Source organism: Drosophila teissieri, unplaced genomic scaffold (assembly GCF_016746235.2).
Source record: "Drosophila teissieri strain GT53w unplaced genomic scaffold, Prin_Dtei_1.1 Segkk118_quiver_pilon_scaf, whole genome shotgun sequence".
Taxonomy (NCBI): domain Eukaryota; kingdom Metazoa; phylum Arthropoda; class Insecta; order Diptera; family Drosophilidae; genus Drosophila; species Drosophila teissieri.
The window spans coordinates 186,164-213,540 of record NW_025224987.1 but is presented as its reverse complement, the minus strand read 5'-3'; the positions used below and the strand labels follow the sequence as shown (position 1 = coordinate 213,540).

Here is a 27,377-nt window from a genome sequence, read left to right as displayed (position 1 = left end):
GGGAGAACCTTGCAGGATGCCATTTTTGAGGGTTTTGATAAATTGGTTGCATTTTTAACTATGATCTTCCTGTTTGTCATGAAATTTACCGTATTTAATAATACGGGGACCTATTTTCCATTCTTGAAGTTGGTGGATATGGGAGTTGTTACCTATTTTGTCAAAGGCTTTAAAAAAGGACCAATAATTTAATAGAGAGGTGGTGCTTTAGAGAGAGAGGTATTTTGTTGCTATATGGTTTGCGTACGAGTGAAATAGATTGTTAGAACATAATTTTCCCTTTTAAATCTTGTTGTGAATAAGTTTGTTAGTTAAGACAAACAACCACAAACGTTAAGCTATAATTATATCTTGAACTTTTGCCATTTATTGTTTTATGCAAAAGTAGTGGCTGCCATTAAGATCGTTGATCTATTACTATTTTAAAATTCAGCAGAAACGTGGGTTGAGTAGTGTGCAGGGGATTTATCGATTATAGATATATAATTTTGGTGTTCCGAGTCCTACAAAAGAAAGTGCAGTTTTGTTGTCGCATTGATTGCAATCAATTCTTGTTGTGATTGAAGACTCTGTCATCTTTTGTTTATGGAGTTGTGGGGGTTTGCGGTCTGTTCTGCGCTATAGTTTGAGGATCTTGTACACTTTTCTTTTTTTTCAAAAAAATAGTTTCGAACACATTACGAGGGTCATCACTAATGCACATCTAAACAAGATTTAGTCGAGCTCCTCGACTTTCAGATACCCGTAAGCTAGCGAGTGTGTAAAGGAAATTTAAATCGCTTTGTAAACATAGATAGAAATCTGAATAACATAAAATACAAAAAAAAATTCCAAATTGTTAGCGTTAGAGAGGGCGTGGCAAAAAGATTTTTGGCAAATCGTTAGATATTTACAAGACTAATACAAAAATGAAAAAATATCAAAACATTTTTCAAAAGTGTGGGCGTGGCAGCTTTGGGCGGTTTGTGGGCGTTAGAGAGGGCGTGGCAAAAAGATTTTTGGCAAATCGTTAGATATTTACAAGACTAATACAAAAATGAAAAAATATCGAAACATTTGTCAAAAGTGTGGACGTGGCAGTTTTGGGCGGTTTGTGGGCGTTAGAGTGGGCGTGGCAACATGAATCGACAAACTTGCGCTGCGTCTATGTCCCTGAAGTCTGTATGCTTAATCTCAACTTTCTAGCTTTTGTAGTTCCTGAGATCTTGACGTTCATACGGACAGACGGACAGACGGACGGACAGACGGATATGGCCAGATCGACTCGGCTACTGATCCTGATCAAGAATATATATACTTTATATGGTCGGAAACACTTCCTTCTGCCTGTTACATACTTTTCAACGAATCTAGTATACCCTTTTACTCTACGAGTAACGGGTATAATTATTATTTTAAAAAAAAATTTAAGTAAGATGTTCATTTTTTTATATTTCAAATAAAGTTACTAAAATAGTCGCTGCCTAGTGTGAGGTTTCAGTGTTTATAAAAGCAAACAAACAATTTCTGCCGGGTGCAATAAAGTGTTAAAGTGTTTACCTATTGAGCTTTTTCAATAGCTGTTGCGAATAACCGAAGGATTTCTGATCCAATGGGAAACGCTGCCCGCTCATCGATTTATAACTGCTGCATAGCCCTTACGGACAAGAAGGAGGCTGGTTTGGTGCCGTAAGTAACTGTGTCGAGCCTGAGGATAGGAATCTCCTAAAGAATCCAAATGGAGTTTTAGCGGCAAACGTACCGAGTAATCGCCAGCTGGCAATCGGGTGTAATTTTTAACAAAGTGGGCTTCGCAATCTAGCTCCTCCTTAGTGGCTTGAACTACTGGGCCGGGACAATTTTCTACCTCCCAAAAGCGCTGCAGAAGTGAATCAAGTTCAACATCAATGCTGTTTTCCTCGCTGGCTGAAGAAGGAACGCGTGAAGCTATTAAGGCGCTACCGCACGGGCGCGCGCAGCCTCGACACAACCCAGCACAGACGAGTTTTTTGAAGCAGTGGCAGTCCTGGCAGCAACTTTATCTGACCTACGCACAGCAGCTCATAAAACAGGCTAGCTCCTATTAACAGGTCAACACGCTGAGCTGAGTTGAGAAATTCGAAGTGACAGACCGCATCGCAATTCCGAGAAACCATCAGTCGCGAAATTGGAATCCCCGATTCCAATGACGGAGCCAGACGACCTTGACCTCTTAAGTTGCAGTTGATTTGCAAACCGAGAGGTGACCAAGTGCAGTTGAGAATCAGAATCTAACAAGGCCCTACAGGGAACAAACAGTCCCGACCGATTCTGCACTAGAACGGCTGCAGTGGCTAGCAGCACAAGGTCACTACCGAGATCCTGGGCAATTAGAGTAGAAGAAGTCGAAAGCGGGGCGGAAGGCTCAGTGTGGGAACTTGAAGACAACGGAACATGTGGCTGCGAGGAAGGCGGACCATCTAGATGGAGCACAGGTGCGGCAGCGTCTCGAGCTGCATTGCCGTAGCTGATGACCTGCCTTCAGGCAATTTAGGCAAAGTGCTAGTCTCTTTGCCTCGCGCAGACGATCTACTGGCGCTAAGTCTCTAAATTGCGGGCAAGCCCTGCATTATGGCAAAGCATGCAGCCAAGAGAATTTTGGGTGGTAGCAACTAGCGTCGAACGATTTCTGCCCACCTGCCCATGGCGCAATCCACGGCCTCCAAAGTCCTACATTGCTGCTCCAGGAATGCAGCCATCGATTCCCACGACGGAATAAGGTTGATAAAGACCGGATCCTCCAAGCGGTCCTCCCACTTAGCTTGGCTCACCGCATCCAGCTTTTGCAGCAGCACTTGAACTATGATGCAGCCAGCGATTTGCTCAGTGGTGCCCAAACCCTTCAACGCACGAATGTGAGCGTTAAACTTGTCCGACAATTCCCGAAGCGAAGTCACTGAACCATTCCGTACTACCTTTAGACCCAGAATCTCGGTGATGTGCGCCTGAAAAACGAGACGTCGATTATCAAACCTTTATTAAAGCAACTCTAAAGCCGCTTCGTAATTGCCGTTTGAGATCTCCAATGATCGGATAGTTTCCAACGCCGAATCCCTCAAATATGACCGCAGATGCTGAAATTTATCAATGTTGGAGAGGTCCGGATAGCTGTCGATTATGCTTGTGAACACGGAGTAAAAATCCGCCCAGTTTGCGTAGCCTCCGCCAAACGTAGGCAACTGCACAGGCGGCAACGGCATCGGCCTCGGCCGCGGCTGCGTCTGATGACCACTACACTGGTGGGGCACAACACCTTTCGCAAGCGTTGAGTGCGGCGCGCACACTAGCCTTGAATTCTACGATGAATTCATCGAAACTCTTCCTCATTTCACTGCCAATTTCGTCGAAATCGAATTCCTCCAGTTTTGTATGCAGAACATTGAAGGCACTTTGCAGCTCATCAATCTGCTCCAGCCTCACCGTAAGAGTGGGTTCGTCGTAACCTCTTAGCGTCTCATTAGACAGCGACGTTTGTAGCCTCTGCAACCTGCTGAACAACGCATTGGCTTTGCGCTTTAAAAAGGTCACCCTGTTTTTGTCACTTTCAGTGGGCATAGCAACAAATCGCTTTAAATTTGGTTCAGCGGGAAGATGAGCACAAAATAAAATCCGAAAATGCAAGCGGAGTCAATGCACGTAACGGGGCGGGCTGCACTTAATATATGTAGCAATGTATGTATGTATATAATGCTAGCTCGCTTAAACACAGCCACTATCACCGAAATGACCACTCACTTGTCCAACCGATTGCGTTTTAATATATTTATATATTATATATATTATATATTATTATATTTATAAACGGGATAAGTGCATTAATTAATGCATGCAAATTAACATTATTACGTCGGGGTCACCAAATGTTTAGCTATTGAGCTTTTTCAATAGCTGTTGAGCATAATAAATAAACGAAAAAAGTTTTGTCTATTTTCCGATACTGTTTATTTTGTTAATTGTTTATGGCAGCTAGGGCCGACCAAGAGCTATATCGAATTCACAAGTTGAGTCTTTGCTGAAAAACGAAGAAGTGACAATTGGCGGGACAGACAGCCGAATGCAGCGACCAAGCTTAGTTTAGGTAGATAACAAAGAGAAGAAGGAATGAGCGCCGTACAGATAAATACGTGCGAGAACAGCGGTTTGCACTATGGGCATCGCAACTGCTACCCCTGACTACATCGGCTTACAATATTAAGAGTATAAGATTTGTCTACTGCACAGTTTTGGCGGCTGCATGACCCAACAAAAAGCTTTTTTTTATGTTGCGCCCAGGGCAATACGAAGAGAAAGCGGACGACAGTAGTGGCGACGAACTAATAGCTTCATACTTAGATCTGACTTTAGAGCAATCAAAAACAATGAATGCTGAAAAGGCTGCCCAGATAGAGGCAAAGGTGCAGGCAACCCTTGAGCTACAAACCCGCTTATTTGAGGAGAAGATAGCCTCTCTGGCAAACCAGCATAGTAAAACTAGAGTTTCTGCACCACAGATAGAAATTTTCCAAGAAGTTAAAATCGTCCCCAGGGGCCCGCTTCGACGAGCACCTAGATGTTGCAAAGTCCATCCCCGAGTTCGACGGAACGAAAGAAAATTATGTTTCGTGGAGGCAAGCCGCTTCCGCAGCCTATAAAGTCTTCGAGCCATACAACGGCACCTCAAGACACTACCAGGCAGTAGCTATAGTCAGAAACAAAGTAAGGGGACCAGCAGATGCTGGCCTCATTCAACACAGTGTTGAATTTTAAAGCCATTATTGCTAGGTTAGATCTCACATACGCGGACAAGACACCGGTTCACGTAATCCAACAGCAACTAAGCACGCTTCAGCAGGGCTACAATATTTCGACGAGGTTGAAAAAAAACTCACACTATTGCCAATTAAAACACTAATGAGGCACGAATCCGTCGCAACAGCTATATTAAACGAAAATTTTTAAAGCGACGCGCTTCACGTTTTCGTCTCAAGATTAAAAAAATCTCTGAAGTGGGCGGTCTTCCCGGCACAACCCATAGACCTCCCCTCAGCCTTAGTTCTAGCCCAAGAGGCCAGCATAACCCAAATAGCACAAAACAGAGCTATAACCCTGCTTTGATAACCTACGTCTGAGAGACGCTTTTTACATTTTTCGCTCTCTCTCGAGAGAGTGTTTTTTGAGCACGCTCATTTTTTAGTTTTGCTCAGTCAGGTTCTGCAGCTTGTCGGTGGTGGTCATCAAACTGTGGTAAGTTCTTTGCTTTCGAAGTTTTGACTATTGCATACGTCTCTGAGCCGTATGGTTATCTTTTGTGTGACTTCTAAACTCCACGCAAATTTTTATACCCGTTACCCGTAGAGTAAAAGGGTATACTAGTTCGTTGAAAAGTATGTAACAGGCAGAAGGAAGCGTTTCCGACCATATAAAGTATATATATTCTTGATCAGGATCAATAGCCGAGTCGATCTGGCCATGTCCGTCTGTCCGTCCGTCTGTCCGTCCGTCTGTCCGTCTGTCTGTCCGTATGAACGTCGAGATCTCAGGAACTACAAAAGGTAGAAAGTTGAGATTAAGCATACTGACTCCTGAGACATAGACGCAGCGCAAGTTTGTCGATTCATGTTGCTACGCCCACTCTAACGCCCACAAACCGCCCAAAACTGCCACGCCCACACTTTTGAAAAATGTTTTGATATTTTTTCATTTTTGTATTAGTCTTATAAATTTCTATCGATTTGCCTTTTTGCCACGCCCACTCTAGCGCCCACAAACCGCCAAAAACTGTCAGTGCTGAAGACTCCTTCGCACTTTCACTAGCTGAGTAACGGGTATCAGATAGTCGATAGTCAGATATGTTTTTTCCTGAATTAAATAAAGTATAATGGATCGAAAGAAATGCTTAGATGATTCCACTGGCCAAGAACTTGCTCAAAGAACCATACAAATTGACTCTTGTTGGAACTATAAGATCAAACAAACGCGAAATTCCCGAACTTATGAAAAATTCACGATCGCGAATAGTTGGAACTAGCATGTTTTGTTATGATGGTCCCTTAACCCTTCTATCTTATAAGCCGAAACCATCTAAAATGGTATTCCTGCTCTCATCCTGCAATGAAAGAGGCACAGTCGACGATAGTAGCGGAAAACCAGACATAATTTTATATTACAATCAGACAAATGGTGGAGTTGACACGCTCTACCAAATGTGTTCGATAATGTCGTGCTCTCGGAAAACGAACAGGTGGCCTATGGCAGTGTTTTATGGAATGCTTAACATAGCTTTCGTAAACTCATATGTAATATATTGCCACAACATGCAGAATCAAAACCAAAAGCCGCTATGTCGAAGACAGTATATGAAAACTTTGTCTGAGTTATTAACATCACCTTGGATGGAAAAACGATTGCAGACTCCTAGTTTAAGTAACGTATTGAAACGCAATATTCAAAACGCATTGCCTGAAAAGCTCAAAAACGCCAATAACGAAAAAAGAGAAGAGCCGGAACCGAAAAAAAAGAGATATTGTTTTTATTGTCCCTCTAAAATAAGGCGCATGTCGAAAATGGTGTGCGTTAAATGCAATAAGCCTATATGCGGCGAACACAAAAGTGATTTGTGCAAAACTTGTACTTAAATCGAAAATATTTCCAAACTTTTTTAAAATTTCTTAAATTTCATATATATATAAGCTAGAACAGCAAGAAAAATGTGTTAATTTTATTTGTTGAGAAAACTACAGTTCCTATGGAAAAAGAATTAGTTATTTTTGTTTATTTTTTAAGAAAAATGAATATGTTAATTTTTTGTTTTTTAATAAAATTAAGTTCTGAAATAAATGTTTTTAAATTCTTAGGAAATAAATAAAGAAACAATGTAAGTACAAAAATGGTGAATAAATGGATCAAGATGCTTTTTAAATAATGGAAAACATGGAAAACGTCTCGAAGACGTATGGTTATCTTTTACGCACCTCCTAGGAGTGTTATCAAAGCAGGGTTAACAACCAGAAGTCCCAAGGGCGGGGTCCCGAACCAATGGAGGTGGATCCCTCCTCGCGCTTCAGTTACAAGAACAATCAAAGGTACGGCGACCAGTCAATGAGAACCCAACAAAACCTGAATCTTACCCCAAGAAGAGAGTTTACTCAAAACTGTATCCGTATCCAAAGGGCGTGCTTGACTTTGTCAATGCTGAGGTTAAACAACTTCTAGCGAATGGCACAATACGACCGTCAAAGTCCCCTTATAATAACCCGACAAAAAAAGCATCGACGAAGCGGGTCACAAACAAAAGCGTATGGTTATTGATTTTAGGAAACTAAATCATAAGACAACCGACGACAAATACCCTATCCCATCCTATTGACTATATTGCCAAATTTGGGCGAAATTCAGTATTTCACTACGCAGAATCTCAAGTCAGGGTCTCCCCAAATCGAATTGGCTGCAAGAGACAGGAAAAAGACAGGGTTCTCTGTCAACAACGGGAAGTACGAGTTTTGTAGACTCCTCTTCGATCTGAAAAATGCCCCAAGTATTTTTCAACGAGCCATCGATGATGTGCTCCGCGAACAAATTGGTAGGATATGTTATGTTTACGACGATGACGTAATAATCCTCTCCAAATCCAAAGAATACCACGTCAGAGACATTGAGTGGGTCTTGAAAAACCTTAGGGACGCAGGCATGCGGGTGTCTCAAGAAAAATCCAAGTTTTAAAACAAAAGCGTGGAATATTTGGGATTTACAGTGTGCAGAGGCGGGATTTGGTTCTCGTCCGATAAACTTAAGGCTGTTAAGGACTTTCCCCCACCGCAACCCTATTCGCTCTTAGGTTATTTTTAGGTCTAGCACGCTAATATAGCTGCTTCATAACGGGGTTTGCCAACATCGCAAGGCCCCTAACAGATATCTGACAAGGCGAAAACGGCAAAGTAAGTGCCAACTACTCAAGAAAGGTGATAATCGAGTTGTCACCAGAGCAAAATGAAGCCTTCGATAGGCTTAAAAATATACTGGCCTCCGAAGATGTATTGTTGTCCTACCCAAATTTCAAAAAGCCTTTTGACCTCACAACAGACGCGTCTGGCTACGGACTGGGAGCGGTACTGTCTCAAGACGGCCGCCCGATTACAATGATCTTGCGAATACTGTGAGGTAACGAGGTAAATTTTTTCACAAATGAGCGTGAGCTTCTCGCCATTGTATGGCGAGAACATTTATACAGACTACCAGCCATTAACCTTTTCGGTATCGGACAAAAACCCGAATGCCAAAATAAAGCGTTGGAAAGCCTTCATTGATGAGCAGAACGCAAACATAATTTACAAACCCGGAAAAGATAATTTAGTAGCAGTAGTAGTAGTAGTCTCGTCAAAATGTCAATGCACTCACTAGAGGACTCAGTAGACTCGGATGTTGCCACCATCCACAGCGAAGAATCCCTCACGTAAACCATTGAAGCCACAGACAAACCGGTGAATTGCTCCTGGAACTAAATTATTCTGGAAGAAGGAACTATTCCCCAACAGAAGACGCTTATTTTGTTTGAGACAAAATCTCGTCACATACTACATTTTTCTGATCGCAGAACATTATTGCAAATAATTAAAGATGCAGTAGATGCAGTAAATGACATCGCCATTCATTGCGAACACGGACTGAGTGAGGCATTCCCTTCTACCACCACAGACATTGTAAACCCAACGGAACAGAGGGAAATTGCGACAGCCGAACATAATCGCGCGCAGCAAGAAAATGCGAAACAAATACTTGGGGACTACTTTTTTCCAACAATAGGTCACTGTAGAATTTGTGCTATGAGTAAACATCATCGGCACCAAAAAAAACAGGAAATAGGAGAAATGTTGCATATTATGTTTACTCCACTGCCGGTAAATATTTTTTAACCTGCATCGATAAGTTTTCCAAGTTTGCGGTAGTACAGCCTATATGGTCCCGCGCAATTGTAGATATAAAAGCTCCACTTTTGCAACTTTTGAACATGTTTCCCGAAACAAAGGTAATTTACTGCGACAACGAGAAATCCTTGAACTCAAAAACCATTAAATCAATGCTCAGTAATAGCTTTGGCATCGTGATTTCGAACACCCCACACTTGCATAGTTCCTCTAATGGGCAAGTCGAGCGGTTCCATGGCACTCTTGGGGATATAGCACGCTCTTATAAGTTGGAAACACAGGTAGAGGACACTGTCGAAAACATTCTCCTTGCAACCATAAAGTAAAACAGGTCAATCCATTCGGTGACAAACGAGAGACCAATAGACGTAATTCACACAGCCTCCAAAGGCAACACAGTGCAGATCAAAGAAAAAATCGCATCAGCACAGCAAAAGACACTTGACCAAATGAATAAAATAAGGGTCTATAAGTCGTATTTGGTAGGCAATGGGGTTTGGATAAAAAACAATAAGAGATTAGGAAATAAACTATCACCCCTATTCGCAGAAGCTATAGTGGAAGCAGACCTAGGTACGACGGTTCTTATTAAAGAGAGGGTGGTCCATAAGGACAATCTTAAGTAGGTTTTTGACATTTGAAAAATTATGACAATTATTTTTAACTAATTACTTTTTTTTTAGGTTAAGATATCTTTTCAGTTTAATAATAGCAACCATGACCTTGACCGAAGCGACATTGAGACTCAACGACTTCTTCCACGCGGACTGACCGTTCATCACCGACAAGCACGTAGCATTAACATGATAGGTAGTGCCCTTAAGGCAATTGCAGGAACCCCAGATTTTTATGACTGGGAACAAATAAAATTCAAACAAAGTCAGTTAATAGAATCCGAAAGCAGGCAGATAGAAATCAAAACTAAATTACACTTTTCTTTTTACTTTCTGATCAAATATCCCAAACCTCTGTTAAGCTGTACAAAAATAGATATCCTTCCTGTCCAGCATAATAACATAATATTAGATCTAGAAGAGGGTAATACGGTGGCCGACTGCGGAACAAAGAACTTTGCTGTACGTGACTGCGCTGCTACTGTGAGCACCAAAATACTTCATGCGCCCAACAACTGGTATCTGGAACCGTCGCACAATGTGTCACACGCCCTGGTCATCTGGCGCCCGTGATAGTAATCGCAATAGTAATAAACAGCGCGACCATGAATGTAGTGGACAGCACTGGACACAAACAGATAATCGCGGGAACTTTCCTCGTGACCTACGACGATTACGTCTAAATGGCACCCGTTACGTAAACCACCGAGGGATCCTGAAGAAGAAACCTGCTGTATCCACGTCAGCCGCGGTCAACGTCACCCTTTTCAGAGAACATCTGAGCCTCCCATTTCTACATGACCTAACCATGAAGAATCTCAGCCATATCGGGGATCTTAGAACAGGATTATCTTCTCGATCATATGGCTGCTTGGCACTCATCGGCCTATTCCTACTTCTGTTGGGCACCTGGAAATTATACCAGCGCAGAATGATAAAGAAGAAACCCGAAGACGCATTTCAAACTAGTAGGGGAGGAGTTAACACGCGCAAGCTTGAGTTTGCTGACAACGCTGCTGCACCGGATGCCGTCGCGACAAAGTTGCAGCCGAAACTCACACGCGCAAGCTGCTTGATCGCCCGCTGCAGAAGCTGACGCAGCATTCAGCCGACATTCCAGCGGCGGCTTCGTGGTCCGATGAAGCTTGCCCTAAGTTTCAGTTTTAAATTTGTTCTCCAAAGGTTCTTACATACCAGAAATAAAAACAAATAATGATACTTCCTAAATAAAACAGTCTTATTTTAATTTATACTAGACCACTTAGATCGTAATTTAATAGCAAATAAATAGCTAAACAGACGGTATAAAAATAATTACATCCAGCATCTGCCCTGACACCAAACTTGAAAATGTATGTAATTTATGTAATAGTTTTTCTGGTTACATAATGCAACAGCGATCCATTGTATCGATGATCCCAACTCAAATTCTTTTGTTACAGATCAAAACATTTTCAGTCAATGGTCTAAATGGTCTAAAAAGTTTTTAAATCCTTTTCTACACAAATTATGCACTACGGATCGCCGTATATGAATTACAACATAGGAATTCTTGGAATTCTCATGATCTAAAAATATTTTATAATTATTGACGGTTTCATCATCAAATCGATGTATGACGATGGCGGTACTGCACAATGGAAAAACTAGTGCACCTTTCCAGACGAACACCGGAATTCGGCAAGGATGCCCGCTGTCACCACTCCTCTTCAACATCGTAGTCGACGAGTTAATGAGCGAAGTATGCTCTTCCAAGCGCGGAATTTCGTGGAACCTCACCAGACACCTTGAGGACTTGGACTACGCAGACGACATCTGTATCTGTCTCATATTGCACAGACTCGGCGACATACAGAGGAAAAGTGACGACCTCGTCAGGATAGCCAGCAGCGTAGGGCTCGAGATAAACATAGCGAAAACAAAAGCTATGCGCTTCAACCACTCCAGCCAAGGAAACATCAACATAAATGGGAACCCAATCGAGTTCATTACGAGTTTCCCATACCTTGGCACCATCATATCCAACAGTGGTGGAGTGGATGATGATGTCTCCAGTCGTCTTGGCAAAGCCCGCTCAGCATTTGGGAGACTATACCGCATATGGAGAGACCGAAAAATCAGCCGACGAACAAAGCTCAGGATCTACAATGCGTGTGTGAAATCCATACTGCTATACGGAAGTGAGACATGGCTCGCCACGAAGAAAATAACGCAGAAGCTACAGGCTTTTAGCAACAAATGCCTGAGAGTCATATGTGGGGTATTCTGGCCAAACAGAATAGCCAACACAGAACTGTGGCGCGTTACAGACGAGTCCCCGATTCATATACAAATAAGGAAGAAAAAATGGATGTGGATAGGGCACGCTCTCAGAAGAAACCCGAGTAGCATTGTGAGGATGGCACTAGACTGGAACCCCCAAGGAAGCAGGCGAGTAGGAAGGCCAAGAGCAACCTGGAGAAGAACCGCTCACCAAGAACTAGCCCAAATAAACACTACATGGGAAAGTGCAAAACAGACAGCTCAAAATAGAGTTAGATGGAAAGCTCTCGTAGAAGCCCTAAGTTCCCGAGAGGAATAGAAGGAATTAAAAAAAAAAAAAATTGACGGTTTCTTAAAGCTATTTATACTATAAAAGGAAAAACACGAGACGACTGCGATTAAATAAATAACGAAATGCCTTAGTCCTTAACCTTTAAAACCATAAAACGAAACTAACCATAAACGAAACTTCTTTAATAGAATCTTAAGATCTAATATTCTTTACATGTTCATATAATCTTAAGTGTATTTATAACAATCAAACTACTTAATTGTCATTAAATGGGACAATCCAGTAACTTTACGAACTTCATGACTAGCCGAACCTTTACAACACTACAAGATCTACAAAACAAGATCTACATTCCAATTTTGTACGCGGAGGAAAGATTTTTTTTTTGCTATGGGAAATAAGAATTCAATTTACGAAAGCCAAACTACACCACAATGAGATATCTTAATATATCGTAATATCTTGGTTCCATAATACGGAAAATATTATTCAAGAAATGGAGATCATTTAAAAAAGTTTTACTCTAGCTTTGGCTTGTGAAGTGAATATCAAAAATCATCAACTCCAAGAGTAATTTTCGTAAGAAAATTTTAGGAAATTAAACGCAACAGCAACAATTAACCCTTTCTAAATCCTGGATAGAAAGAATGCTGTAACGAGTGAGAACAAGAGAAAACGCTATAGTCGAGTTCCCCGACTATCTGATATCCGTTACTCAGCTAGTGGAAGTGCGAAGGCGAGTCTTCAACACTGACAATTTTCTTCGGTTTGAGGGCGTTAGAGTGAGCGTGGCAAAAAGTTTTTTGGCAAATCGATAGAAATTTACAAGTCTAATACAAAAATGAAAAAATATCAAAACATTTTTCAAAAGTGTGGGCGTGGCAGTTTTGGGCGGTTTGAGGGCGTTAGAGTGGGCGTGGCTAAAAGTTTTTTGGCAAATCGATAGAAATTTACAAGTCTAATACAAAAATGAAAAAATATCAAAACATTTTTCAAAAGTGTGGGCGTGGCAGTTTTGGGCGGTTTGAGGGCGTTAGAGTGGGCGTGGCTAAAAGTTTTTTGGCAAATCGATAGAAATTTATAAGTCTAATACAAAAATGAAAAAATATCAAAACATTTTTCAAAAGTGTGGGCGTGGCAGTTTTATGCGGTTTGTGGGCGTTAGAGTGGGCGTGGCAACATGAATCAACAAACTTGCGCTGCGTCTATGTCTCTGGAGTCCGTATGTTTAATTTCAACTTTCTAGCTTTTGTAGTTCCTGAGATCACGACGTTCATACGGACAGACGGACGGACAGACGGACGGACAGACGGACATGGCCAGATCGACTCGACTACTGATCCTGATCAAGAATATATATACTTTATATGGTCGGAAACGCTTCCTTCTGCCTGTTACATACTTTTCAACGAATCTAGTATACCCTTTTACTCTACGAGTAACGGGTATAAAAAGGGGAGTTCTTGCTGGTTACTCCTTGATCTATGCAGCCAAAGCGACAGCCATAATTAATGCTATTGACATACGGATCATCAGACATTAAAAATTCACCGGGTAACTAACAACCACCGAAAAATATAAATTCAATGAATACAAAGGCGTCATGGGATCATTAATTTTCAATTACTCACAACACCAATACATACCAACTAGAAAGGATTTTCGACATCACCCCGCAACTGATTAAATTAATAAACTTATAAAATCGGACTTAGAACTCAAAGTTTTCCGAAATTCCGGGACTCAAGCAATCAAAACTCATAAGAGTTGGGTATAACAGGTTGGGCCACGCGAAAAAATTGACCCATGCTAATGCTGAGAGATGCAACAGAGACAATCCAGATCCTAATATGCATTAAAAAAAAAACTAATGTAACACATAAGATTTAATAATATATGAATTTCAATGATATTGAATACCTCTAAAATACTGAAATACATTAATAGCCTTATTTATGCTATAAATAAAAGGCTTGTACGGATTTTGAAAAAAAGAAACGTGTATAAATACACATCGATTGAGACAATATTTCTTAAAATTATATGACCCGTTCAAAAGATATTTCAAAAACAAGACTATTGGACATTTTTTCTGACTAATAAGTTCTCACAGCTTTGCAAATAATAAATCAAACGACCAACTATCGTCCCCAGCGATCTACCATTACAATAATTAAGCCTACAAACATGTCAAGATCAAAAGAAAGAGGAGCATGTCTTTTCGTAAACAACACCGTGTGTATTGTGGCATATAGCATATTAGCATATCACTTTTTAAAGAGAGAAATCTGACGACGAAAGGAACCAAAACGGAAATATTTGTTTGGCTTTGCAGCATATTTCTAAAAATGTTGGCATGCCAAAAATCTAATGGCATAGAATATCCTGAAAAATCTTAACAACTTAAACAACACTTTTCCGACCATATAAAGAACATATGAACATATATTATTGATCAGGATCAATAGCCTCCTAAAAAACACCCTTTATTTCATTATTTTCCCGATTTCGGGAGTCAATGCGGACTGATAAACTTTGTCAATTACTGAATTAGAATTTCCATGTGAACGATTGTCCGAATGGTTATTTAAACTGCATTTATAATGTTACACAAGTTAGCATATGTATTTAGACATGAAAAATATTCAATATTTATTATTATTATTATTGAGAAATTATCGCATAATTCAAATTATGCGGAATTTTGGACTAGCTATAGCAGTAAATAGGTAGACTATCTGTTACGTACAGGGTGTACGTAAGATCTTGTAAGATCATAAATGCAAAGGACAAATTTCCACACTGACAGTTTTAGGCGGTTGGTGGGCGTTAGGGTGGGCGTGGCAACATTATACGACAAAATTGGGCTGCGTCCATGTCTCTGGAGTCTGCTGCTCTACTTTCTAGCTTTTGTAGTTCCTGAGATCTCGACATTCATACGGAGGGACAGACGGACATGGTCAGATCGACTCGGCTATTGATCCTGATCAAGAATATATATACTTTATATGGTCGGAAACGCTTCATTCTGCCTGTTACATACTTTTCAACGAATCTAGTATACCCTTTTACTCTACGAGTAACGGGTATAAAAACACCACTCCAGTTACGGGCACAGTTGACCGAGAGGGTGACTCCTAGGTGGGAATACTTGGCATTGAAGACCGATAGATCAGAAGCGCTCTATGCCGGTATAAAAAGACCGATAAAATAGTCAATACCCGGATGAATACCCGTATTTCAATACCCGGGTGAATACCCGTAAGTCAATACCCGGGAGAAACACGAAAGTCTATAACCGGGAAGACCCCAGGAGCGAGGACTCTATCAATCCCTAGAATAACAGGATGTATTCTGGAAGGATCCAGGACCAATACAAAGAACACGCTTGAAGAAAAACCCGAATTATATAGAAGTCTCAAGATGGAAGGCAAGGAGTCTAAAGCCTCCGACAACACCGCCAATGTGATCAACACCGTGGAGGTTGTCGACCACAAAGAGGAAATAGCAGGTGTGCCGTCCTATTAATATTGCTGGCACTATTGAAGCTATTGAAAATGTACAAAAGATCAGTACAGCGGAGACGGGACCATCACCGTACCCTGGAAAGAATCGTATCCAGTATCCCACAACCCCAATAAGTGCATAATTAAAACGCAACGAGCAAAACAAATAATCAAAGAATAAGTGAACCGGTACATTTTTGTTAATGTGGATATCAGCAAAAACAAAATAACAACGTGGACTTTCCAAAGAAGTGCCTAATCCAAGTAATCTGAGAGTCGGATAGCAGCCGAAGCGTGCCGCAGAAAAACCACTCATTCATTCATTCATATATATATATCTAAAGAAAGATGAATAGTGTATTTTTTTTCTATTTGTTTGTGTTACAAATTATTGGTGCACGAATGTATATATATGTATAACTCCATCACTATATATATAGCAACACCCAGGATCCAACGCGTCGAGATATCATCGCTTCGGATTAAAGTGGAGTAAGTTTGACGGAATACTGTTCCCGAGTTTTCTCTATATTTATATATATGCATATATTCTCGTGCTTATTTTATTTTTATACAGTTAGTAAATATAAGTATATTTATTGCTTGAATAGGTTTGTAATTTTAAATTTCATTTTCGGAAAGTAGTAAGTTTCTGCAATTTGTTTCTTATTATACCCGTTACTCGTAGAGTAAAAGGGTATACTAGATTCGTTGAAAAGTATGTAACAGGCAGAAGGAAGCGTTTCCGACCATATAAAAGTATAAATATTCTTGATCAGGATCAATAGCCGAGTCGATCTGGCCATGTCCGGAACTATAAAAGCTAGAAATTTGAGATTAATCATGCAGACTCCAGGGACACTCATGTTGCCACGCCCACTCTAACACCCTCAAACCGCCCAAAACTGTCACGCCCATACTTTTGAAAAATGTTTTGATATTTTTTCGATTTTTTTGAAGTCTTGTAAAAATTTCTCGATTTGCCAAAAATCTTCTTGCCACGCCCACTCTAACGCCCACCAACCACCAAAAACTGTCAGTGTTGAAATTTCTCCTTCGCACTTCCACTAGCTGAGTAACGGGTATCAGATAGTCGGGGAACTCGACTATAGCGTTCTCTCATGTTTTCTTCCTCGTTTCGATGCGCCCTGTTGTGGCATTCTGAGATCCTTTCTTCTTGCCCAATCTCTAAGATTTGTTCCTGAACTTTCATTGAAGTGAATCTAGGTTTTATGATTCTAAGTTATGGGGATCTTTTCTTTCTCTGTAGTCATGATGCCATTGATAAGCAAAGGGTTGAGGTGGTTTTTGAGTAGTGTTAAAATGTTCTCCTTCAAACACTGAGATCTGGTTATTTCGTGTCTGTGATATGTCGGAAAAGGAATGCTGAACTTGTAGCTTTCTTTATTAACTAACATCAAAAAGATTTGATTTTTAGATGCGTTGATAGGGACGTTCATGCTGGGAATTAAATATTCTCCTGAGCTATCTGAACTATGCTGAGTGGATGCTATGGAGTTTATGAGAGTGACCCTTGATAGTAAGTCAGCCACGACATTCTTTTTTACTGGTTTGTATAATAATTCATAATCATATTCCTCTATATACGATTTCCACCTTTTCATTCTACTAAGTTAAAAAGTTAAAGGTTGGTGGTCCGTAAAATTTTTTACTTTTGCTTTACAGTAAAGGTAATTTCTAAGAGGCTTAAGAGCCCGCATTATGGCTAGCATTTCTTTTTCGTTTGTCGCATATTGTTCCTCAGCCTTAGAAAGTGTTCTGGACAGAAATATTATTGGTCTGTCATTTTGGGCCACAACGGCTCAAATAGCAAAGTTGCACGCATCTGTTATCAATTGTAATTCCTTGTTAAAGTCGGGATAGTTTAGAATTACCTCATCTGAAGTCAGTGCGCTTTTCAGCTTGTGGAAAGCTTCCATAACATGATCGTCTAGTTTTACCATTTTTCTGTATTCGTTTTTGGACAATCGTCTGATTTCCTATATCTTAAAAGAGAGGTAAGTGGCTTTGCCAGCTTAGCGAAATCTCTTATAAACAGTCTATAATATCCCGCCATTCCTAGGAAGGCTCTAAGGTCTTTTAATATAGCGAGACATGGATACTTGGCAATCGCTAACACTTTCTTTGGGTTAGTTTCAAATGACGAAGCCGGGGAATTCGACTTTTGTCTTATAAAACTCGCATTTGTCCAACTGACATTTTATGTTGGCCTCCTGTAGAGTTTTGAAGATTTTGTTTAGATTCCTCGTGTGAGAATCGCTATCTTTACTGAAGATCCACTCTTGTAGCGTAAGTGAGTTTTTCATTCGGGTCGGCAAAAAGTCAGGGATAGGTTTTGATAAGTTGATCTAAGTCGTGCTTCTGTTCTCTATTCAAATGTTCTACTCCTGTGTTTATGTGTTTATTCTAAAATATTAAGAGCTGCCTTATTTTTTCGATCTGTACGCCTTGCATCTCTATGTCGTTGAGGTACTCCTCCCCGTTCTCGTCTGGATGGCTTTTTTCTTGTATTCAGCCATAGCTTTTTCATACTTAGCTTCGGTCTTCTTCTTCTCGTTCGTCTTTCCTTGGATAAAACTGTAGCGGTTTAAATATTGAATGTCTTTTGTCTAATGGATTGGTCGTTGGAAAATGTGGTATTTTTCCCAATTCGAACTGTGTGTGCGATTAATATAATTGATCCTTCCTGATCGAATGCTATGATCCACTTCCATTGGTGCGGGTCTTGGTTGTGGCTTGCGTGCGAAGGGACGACTCGGAGGGGCGTACTGTCGTTGTGGATATTGGAAAAGTGGTCGTGTCACTCGTGGGTATTGGTTGAAAGTCTGCTGGTAAGGTTTTCGGCAGCTGGTTTTCCGGAGGACCAGTGATTCTGTCTGAAGGTATTATTATTTGAAAAATTCTGCTTAGGATTTCGTGGAGGAATGGGTGGTGGTGGGCGGTAGACCAAAGTATTTGGTAGTACCAATGGTCGAGGTTTAGGAACCGGTCGTGGATCTGCGTTCCTAAAGTGATCTACCTGTTGGCTCCTTGATACCGAGCAGTCGATGGTATACAGACGTATATGCAGACGTATAAAGTAATACAAGGCTTTGTCTCTGAAGAACTTTGTCATGACCATTTCTGCTTCTTGGCCAAGGCCCATTGAACTTATTTTATTTAAAATAAGTGATAAGTGCTGGTAGACGATTTGATAGTATTCTTTAACCGACTGTTGATCACTCTGAATTATGGTAGTCATTTGTTTGGGTGTGAGTATCTGACCTGCGTAGGCCTCTAGTATTCCATTTATTCCTTTTTTCCAGGAACTAAATTCTGATCGGTTGCTGGTCTAGTCTCTGGTTCACAGAGTGTGTGAAGTCCGCTTGAGTTGCGGTCAAACGTTGAATCAATGCCTGCAATTGATCTGCCAGCGTCTCGCTAACTACGTTCTGCACTTGTTGCCTAATGGACGAACAGCCATGTTTCTGTTTTGTTGAAACCTTAACTGTATCTGTAAATCCCTTTGTACCTGTCTATCTTATACTTGTACTGGTCTTGTATTATCTTTGTAACCTCTTATTGTCTGACTCTTTTAAATTAATTAAGGGGGTCTTATCAGGTTGTTCTGATTCGCCCTTCAACTTCGTTCGGCGATAAACTTATTTTTATTTATAAACAAAAATGTAGAAAAATTGGTGTTAAATAAAAGAAATATTTAAAAAAAAAATTTAAAATCCTTTTCCAACAAAAAATTTTATTTCAATTCGGTTCAATTCGGCGTTTCCGACCATATAAAGTATATATATTCTTGATCAGGATCAGTAGCCGAGTCGATCTGGCCATGTCCGTCCGTCTGTTCGTCTGTCCGTCTGGCCGTATGAACGTCGAGATCTCAGGAACTACATAAGCTAGAAAGTTGAGATTAAGCATACAGACTCCAGGGACATATATCTCAGGAACTACATAAGCTAGAAAGTTGAGATTCAGCATGCAGACTCCAGAGACATAGACGCAGCGCAAGTTTGTCGATTTATGTTGACACGCCCACTATAACGCCCACAATCCGTATTCAGCGTATATAAACTTAATAGTACTAAAAGTTTAAGTCTTTTTAAACTATACTATTTTTATTTTTATTATTATTTTTATTTTTTTAATTTTAACACTATACTATTTTATTATACTATATTGAAATAATAATAATTTAAGTCTTGTCTTTTTAAAGACTTCTTAACTTATTATTATTTCTTTTTTTCACATTTTATCTTATAATATTCTATACATTTTCCCATTAATATAATTATAAGCATTTTTAAAAGCGTACTTAGCGTATATTATCTTAATAGTACTAAAAGTTTAAGTCTTTTTAAAGACTTGTACTTATAAAACTATTAATTTAGTTAGGTTGGTTCTAATAAGAATAATTTAAGCTTAAGTCTTTTTATAGACTTTTTCTTAACTTAATATTATTTTGCTTTTTTTTCACTGTTAATTTTAATCTATTCTACAAATTCTATAAATTAATATAAATATAAGAGTTATACTTTTTAAAAGAATAATTTTTATATTTTTTTTTATACATATTTTACATATTTATTCGTATTTGTTTAATAGTGCTGCAAGCGTTAGTCTTTATAAAGACTTATACTTTTACTATGTACTAACGCAATTGTTGAGAAATAGGATAAATAGTGATATGAAGGATATGCAGAGCTGGAGAGAGTGGCAAATGCAGTATCTCAGCGTAAGCGTAGGGAATGCGTAGTCAGGAATGCAGAACATGGCGTCAATACAGTGTCGCTAAGATCCAGACGCTTCAATCGTCCTGTTCGTGCGATTGAGCAAGAATCTAACACTTAGTTTCGTTCTCAAAGCCGGCTAGATCCTGCAATTCGCGCAGCTGAACAAGCAGCCCATACTATGCGACGCTTTCAAATGTGTAAAGACCCCGCGATTCGTGAGGTTGAGCAAGCAGGCGATACTCGACCTCGTTCTGAAAGGCGACAAAATAGCGAGAATCGAGCTGTGGAGCAGGTTCAAAATACTGCTGGCCATAGGGAAAGGCGCTTGGATCCTGCTCTTCGCGCAATTGAGCAAGCAGCCGATACTCGACGTCGTTTTGCAAGGCGGCAAAATAGCGAGAATCGAGCTGTGGAGCAGGTTCAAAATACTGCTGGTCATAGGGATAGGCGCTTGAATCCTGCTCTTCGCGCAGTTGAGCAAGCAGCCGATACTCGGCGCCGTTCTATAAGACGGCGAATCAGCGAGAATCGAGCTTTGGAGCAGGTCCAAAACACTTCTGAGCATAGGGATACCGCTTTTCGCACAATTGAGCAAGCAGCCGATACTCGACGTCGTTCTGAAAGTCGACAAAATAGCGAGATTAGGGCTATGGAGCAGGCACAAAACACTGCCAACCATAGAAGAAGGCGCTTGGATATCGTGTATCGCGCGAGTGAGCAAGAAGGAAATACCCTGCGTCGAACACTGGCAAGAGATACACAGGAACGCTTATTAACGCTTATTATGATAGGGCTAACAGAGCTAGGGCTAGGGCCGGTAGGGATCGCAGGGAAGTCGAGCAGGCGAGAAATACACTTGCTCGACGAAGCGCACTATTAGCTGCTAGGCAAGCAACGATCGATGCAATTAGAAATATAAGTCAGAGAGTTATTCAGTACAGAAGCCTTAGGGAAGCAGAAAATCTTCGGAATGCACTTCGAAGTCAGGAAATTAGACTTCATGTAGCTCAGGAAAATATTACTATTAAATTCAGACCTATTGAAATTGAAGCTCACATAGGAAAATTTAATATGAATGTTAGGCTTGGCCCAGATCAGATTTTCTTTTGTTGCAAAGGATTGTGGTTCCCCAAGCCAGAGCTGTTAGTACTGCTCAAGCGCAATGCAGATAGGGTTAATATAAAAGGCCTTATAAGAAAAGACCCAGTGACGTGTGCCAGATATTTTGATTGCAGATGTAGAGAAGTTGTTGGCGGAACTCATATTTCATTGTTTATTGTTTGTTGTTGATGTTAAATAGAGAAGAAGTCGTAAAATTGAATTCAACACGAGCAAACGCATTTTTTCGTTGTCGTTCCGAATTTAACTAATTATTCTTGCCACCAAGTTCCATACATATTTTAATAAACTAATTAAAATCTTCATGGCGCCCCCGGGTGGAAAAGAATTAGTTTAAATAAAAAATTAAAGTGACAGTGACACATATAATATATAATATTATATATATATATAATATATATATATAATATATATAAGTGAAAAAATAAAAAATGGTTCTTCTTTTTTTTTTGAGTGCAATAAAAAAATAAATAATATTGTTGCCCGCGACGCGTTATTGTGTTTAAGGGGGGGGTAGGGTTTTGAGGGTTCAAAAAAAGTGATTTCTTTTTATTGCATATTATGAAAGTATAGTAACTCAAGATTGTTGTCTGTAAATAGGAAGTCAATCGGAGCAAAACTCACAAGGATATAGCTTTGGAAGTAGGCGGGTCTCGAACGACTACCTGAGCTGTAATCCCTCAGCGGGGAAGACAGCAACAAAAACTTTAAACACGTTTTTCTCAAATCGATGTTTTTTGAGTCGGTGCACTCTTTATCTCAAAATCTATTCAACCGATCGTTCTCCAATTTTTTACAGTATTTCCTTACATAATTTATGAGGTAACCCTGTCGAGATTTTTTCGTTTTTGATTTTAATTTTTTTATTATTAACAACAATAGTCATGAACTTTGGCCAAAAATATTTTCACTTTCAAGTTTTGTAAAAAGTTTAAAAATTATAAAAAAATGAAAAAACTCGACAGGGATACCTAGAGGGACATAAAAATTGATGGAAAAACTTTGGGTATTTCATATCAGATTATCCAGTGCTGAGGTATGACGTGCACCGCAAAATGTATTTTTTCTGAGGCGCCTGCGAAGAATTGCTGACATTCGGTCAATTTTCAATATTTTTCAACCAATATTTCACAGAATATAGTTCAATTACTACTCTTTAATGTACAATAATCAGAAATAAATTTACTTTCACCGTACGCCCAAAAAAAAATCTGTAAAAACCTGTTTTTTTCTCCCTTTAAAACCCAACCCCCCCCTTAAACAATAAATATTTCTTAAACATAATCCGTGTCGGTCGCGAAATAACCTATGTAACGGGTGTTTTTTTTAGAGGTATAGAACTTTAAGTTGGCATTACTGTTCAAGATGGCGACCGATTTAACAGCTGTCAAGTGATTTATTCTCAGTTTGGTTTGGCAATTCGTCATGAATAGACTCACGCCTGAACAACGCTTGCAAATAGTGCAATTTTATTTCGAAAATAATGGTTCTGTGCGGAATACGTATCGCGCACTACGTCCATTTTATCGTCGACAAAATCGTCCATCAGAGCAGTTAATTCGATTAACCATGGACCGTTTTCGCACCGCGTTTACTCTTATTGATAACTCGCATCCCCAGAGACGCCGTACGGTGCGTACAGAAGAAGCTATTGCTGCTGTAGAGCGTAGCATTGAGGAAGACCCGAATGAGTCCATCCGCCATCGAGCACAGGAATTGGATCTGTGTCCATCCACTTTATGGAAGATTTTGCGGAAGGATCTTGGTTTGCGTGCTTACAAAATCCAACTCGTGCAAGAATTGAAACCAAACGATCATCAAGCAAGGCGTAGATTCGTCGAATGGGCCCAAAACGAGATTGCTGTTGTTCCCGATTTTCATAAGCGAATTTTGTTTAGCGATGAAGCGCACTTCTGGTTGAATGGCTACGTCAACAAACAAAACTGCCGCATTTGGAGTGAAGCTAATCCTCAAGTGTATGTCGAAACACCGTTACATCCAGAAAAACTGACTGTTTGGTGCGCTGTATGGGCTGGTGGAATCATTGGTCCGTACTTCTTCAAAAACGATGATGGCCAGAACGTTACAGTCAATGGTGATCGGTATAGAGCCATGATTACTAACTTTTTCATTCCTGAATTGAACGACCATAATGTCCAGGAGCTGTGGTTCCAACAAGACGGCGCAACGTGTCACACAGCTCGTGCCACAATCGATTTATTGAAAGACACGTTTGGTGACCGCCTAATTTCACGTTTTGGACCTGTGAATTGGCCTCCAAGATCTTGTGATTTAACACCGCTAGACTACTTTTTGTGGGGCTATGTAAAGTCATTGGTCTATGCGGATAAGCCACAAACGCTAAACCATTTGGAAGACAACATTCGCCGTGTTATTGCCGATATACGGCCAAATATGTTGGAAAAAGTCATTGCAAATTGGACGTCCAGATTGGACTACATCCGAGCCAGCCGTGGCGGTCATATGCCAGAAATCATATTTAAAATGTAATGCCACAAGATTATCTTTCATGTCAATAAAATTCATGTCAATCGAATAATCCATCGTTGTTTTATTGCAATTTAAAGTTCTATACCTCTAAAAAAAACACCCGTTACTTCCGGAATTGCCGCCACCACCGAGGGAACTTTTAAGGAAAGTGGCCGCTAAAAATTAGCATTCGGAAATCACAGGTATTTGTGCAAAAAATTGAAAGCTAGAGTTATAGACAAATTTAATGTTTATTGTCTTGTGCTGGAATATTGCACCTCGCTTTCAGTTCTTGGCACATATGTACGTATCAATATAGTAGAGCTAGATTGCATGCAAATTATTTAATTTATTGAATAAATTTATAAAATAAATACACATACATATATATATTATTCAATTAGTAACGCAAATCAATTACAAGAACAGATAGAAGACATAGATTGTAGCGATGAATTTGGCGACGAGTTGGAAGAGCTTTGTATAGTGACCAAGGCAAAAATAATGTCCCTGTTGTCTGCCTTGAAGGTAGCAAGCGTCAGCGAAGCTCCGGGATCAGCTGCTGTAGCTCCAACTCGTGCGCGACTTCAGTGGAGATTATTCGGAGTTCAAAAATTTCATCAGCCTTTTCGAAACTTTGGTTCATAAAGACGCCAGCATTCCAGTTATCGAAAAATTTAACCATTTAATTTCATGTCTCTCTGGTGAAGCTTTAGGAACTGTTAAAGCTTATCAAGTCACCGAGAGCAATTACGAAAAGGCACTAGCCAGTTTAAAAAAGGTTTACGATAACGAATGCCTCATCTTTATGAATAATATATATCAACATTGTTTAGTCTGCCTAAAATATCGCATCAGTCCGCTTCCTCCTTGAGAAAACTTATCGATACTGTTTCTTCGATTTATGGTTCTCTGTTATCGATAGGAGGTGATACAAAAATTTCGAATGCAATGTTGATATATTTGGTATTGTATAGAGTCGACCCAGTGACCAAACAAAAATGGGAGGAACAGCTCGATTATGAGACTTTACCGCTTTGGGCCGATTTTGAAAAAATGTTAAATCGCCGATATCAGCATTTATCAGCTGAAGAATCGACAAAGCCGAAGCAAGATAAAATTGTGTCGAGCAAGCCACATAATCGTAGCTCATTCTCGTGTTCCTTTTCCAACAGCAAGCCTCAGCAAACTTGTAGCTATTGCAATGCATCAGATCATTTGCTACAGAATTGTAGCCCGTCTGGGCGTCTCTCTGTAATGCAAAGGTTCGAGTTTGTTAAGCCTGCCTCCTTATGTATCAATTGTCTGCGAAAAGGCCATACTGTTTCGAAATGCAAAGGCAAAAAGTGTCGAGTTTGTGACCGCTCACACCATATTCTGCTTCATAGATATACAGTGCCTGAGAACAGTTTAGCGTTGCCACCCCCGCCAGAGACCATGTCTCCTACTTTTAACCAAGATCAGCCTTCCACGTCACATGTTATGCATGCCACGTCCTTGGACAGGGTGATTTTGGCTAAGTCAATCGTAAGCGTCAGTACGAAAAACGGAGAATACATGTTAGCCCGAGCTCTGCTGGACTCTGGGTCTCAAACGAATTTTATCACAGAAGAACTGGCGAACCGCTTACAGATTCGTAGAGAGGAGTCGTGTATCAACTTACTTGGTATTGGCGAGTCCAATTCTCAAGTCAAAAAAAAGGTACACACAGTGGTGAAGTCGCGAATAAATGGTAGTGAGTTCTCGTTCGATTTCTGGATCTTAAAGTCGATCTCCGGTTACCATCCTGATCAGTCGGTGAACGTCAGTGATTGGAAGATCCCGAAGAACCTACCATTAGCAGACCCATATTTCTACAAGTCATAAAAAATTGATATGTTGATAGGAGCAGAATCATTTTTCGAATTGCTAGCTGTTGGTCAAATTAGACAAGGTCCTGACTATCCAACTCTACAAAAGACCCTTCTTGGTTGGGTTGTTTCGGGCAGATACAAGTCTGCAGTCCCGAAACAAGTTGTGAATAGTTTCAGTTGTAGTGAAGAACCTTTAGTATCGATTGACAGCACACTACAGAAATTTTGGTCGCTGGAGGAAATGCCAAATCAAAAGAAAATTCTGTCGCCTGAGCACAAGTTATGTGAAGACCATTATAGGAAGACTACTCAGGTATTGCCATCAGGTCGGTTTGAAGTTAGGCTGCCGTTTAAATCTGATCCAAATGGATTAGGCAACTCCTTCGAGGTTGCAAAACGGCGGTTTTTGTCGCTTGAGCTAAGGTTGTCTCGAGATCCTAACTTGAAGACCATGTACTTGGAATTCATGGAAGAATATCTCGCCCTAGGTCATATGTTGCCTACAGACAACAAAATCCCTTCCACTCCACATTATGTAATTCCCCATCAATGCGTGTTAAGGCCCCAGAGTACGTCAACAAAGTTGCGCGTCGTGTTCGATGCGTCCTGCAAAACATCGTCTCAGGTGGCTTTAAACGATATCATGATGGTGGGGCCAACAATTTAAGAAGAGTTGTACTCCACTCTACTCCGCTTCCGGCTACACAGGTATGCCCTGACTGCCGATGTAAAAAAGATGTATCGCCAAGTAATGGTTAATGAAGCGGATAGGAAGTTTCAACTCATAGTGTGGAGGAGAGACCCCTCTGAATCCTTGAGATTATACAAGCTCAACACCGTCACATATGGTACTGGACCAGCCCCATTCTGGCTATTCGGTGTTTAAAGAGGTTGAGTGAATCTGCAAAATGTTCATTCCCTAGAGCTGCCGACGTAATTGGATTCGATTTTTACGTCGATGACATGCTAACTGGTGCTGCATGCGTAGAGGAGCTAAAGACAATTAAGTCTGAAGTGTCTCAGGTTCTTCAAACAGCAGGTTTTGAATGGACAAAGTGGTTTTCAAACTCACCTGAGGTCACTGCATCTGAGAGCACAGTTAAGTCGATACCTATCTCGGATTCAGAGTCAACTAAGGCGTTAGGAATATCGTGGTTGCCTAGCGAAGATGCCTTTAAGTTCAAAATTGACACTTCTGTCATGGGTCTCCGAGCGACAAAACGGAACATACTATCGGTGACATCGATAGCCCCCTCGGCTTGTTAAGTCCCATTGTGATTAAAGGAAAGATCCTATTGCAGGAACTCTGGCTTAATAAGTTAGATTGGGATGAGCCAATTCCGATGCATTTGGAGAAACAGCTTGGGATATGCTAAAAAGCACTCTGTCTCAACTGGATGAGATATCGATTCCTCGGTTCGTGCATACCGAGCCATTGTCACCGGTACAGCTACATGCCTTTGCCGACGCCTCCATGAGAGCTTATGCAGCTTGCGTCTATATTCGTAGCAAAACTGCCGAAGGTTTTAAATTATCGTTGTTTACTTCAAAGTCAAAAGTAGCGCCGCTCAAGACCAA

At 40.3% G+C, this 27,377-nt stretch overlaps 1 pseudogene; it reads right to left on the bottom strand.

Annotated features, from left to right (window-relative positions):
* Nucleotides 1–27,377, bottom strand: part of LOC122625482 — a 135,030-nt pseudogene that overhangs the window by 5,426 nt on the left and 102,227 nt on the right.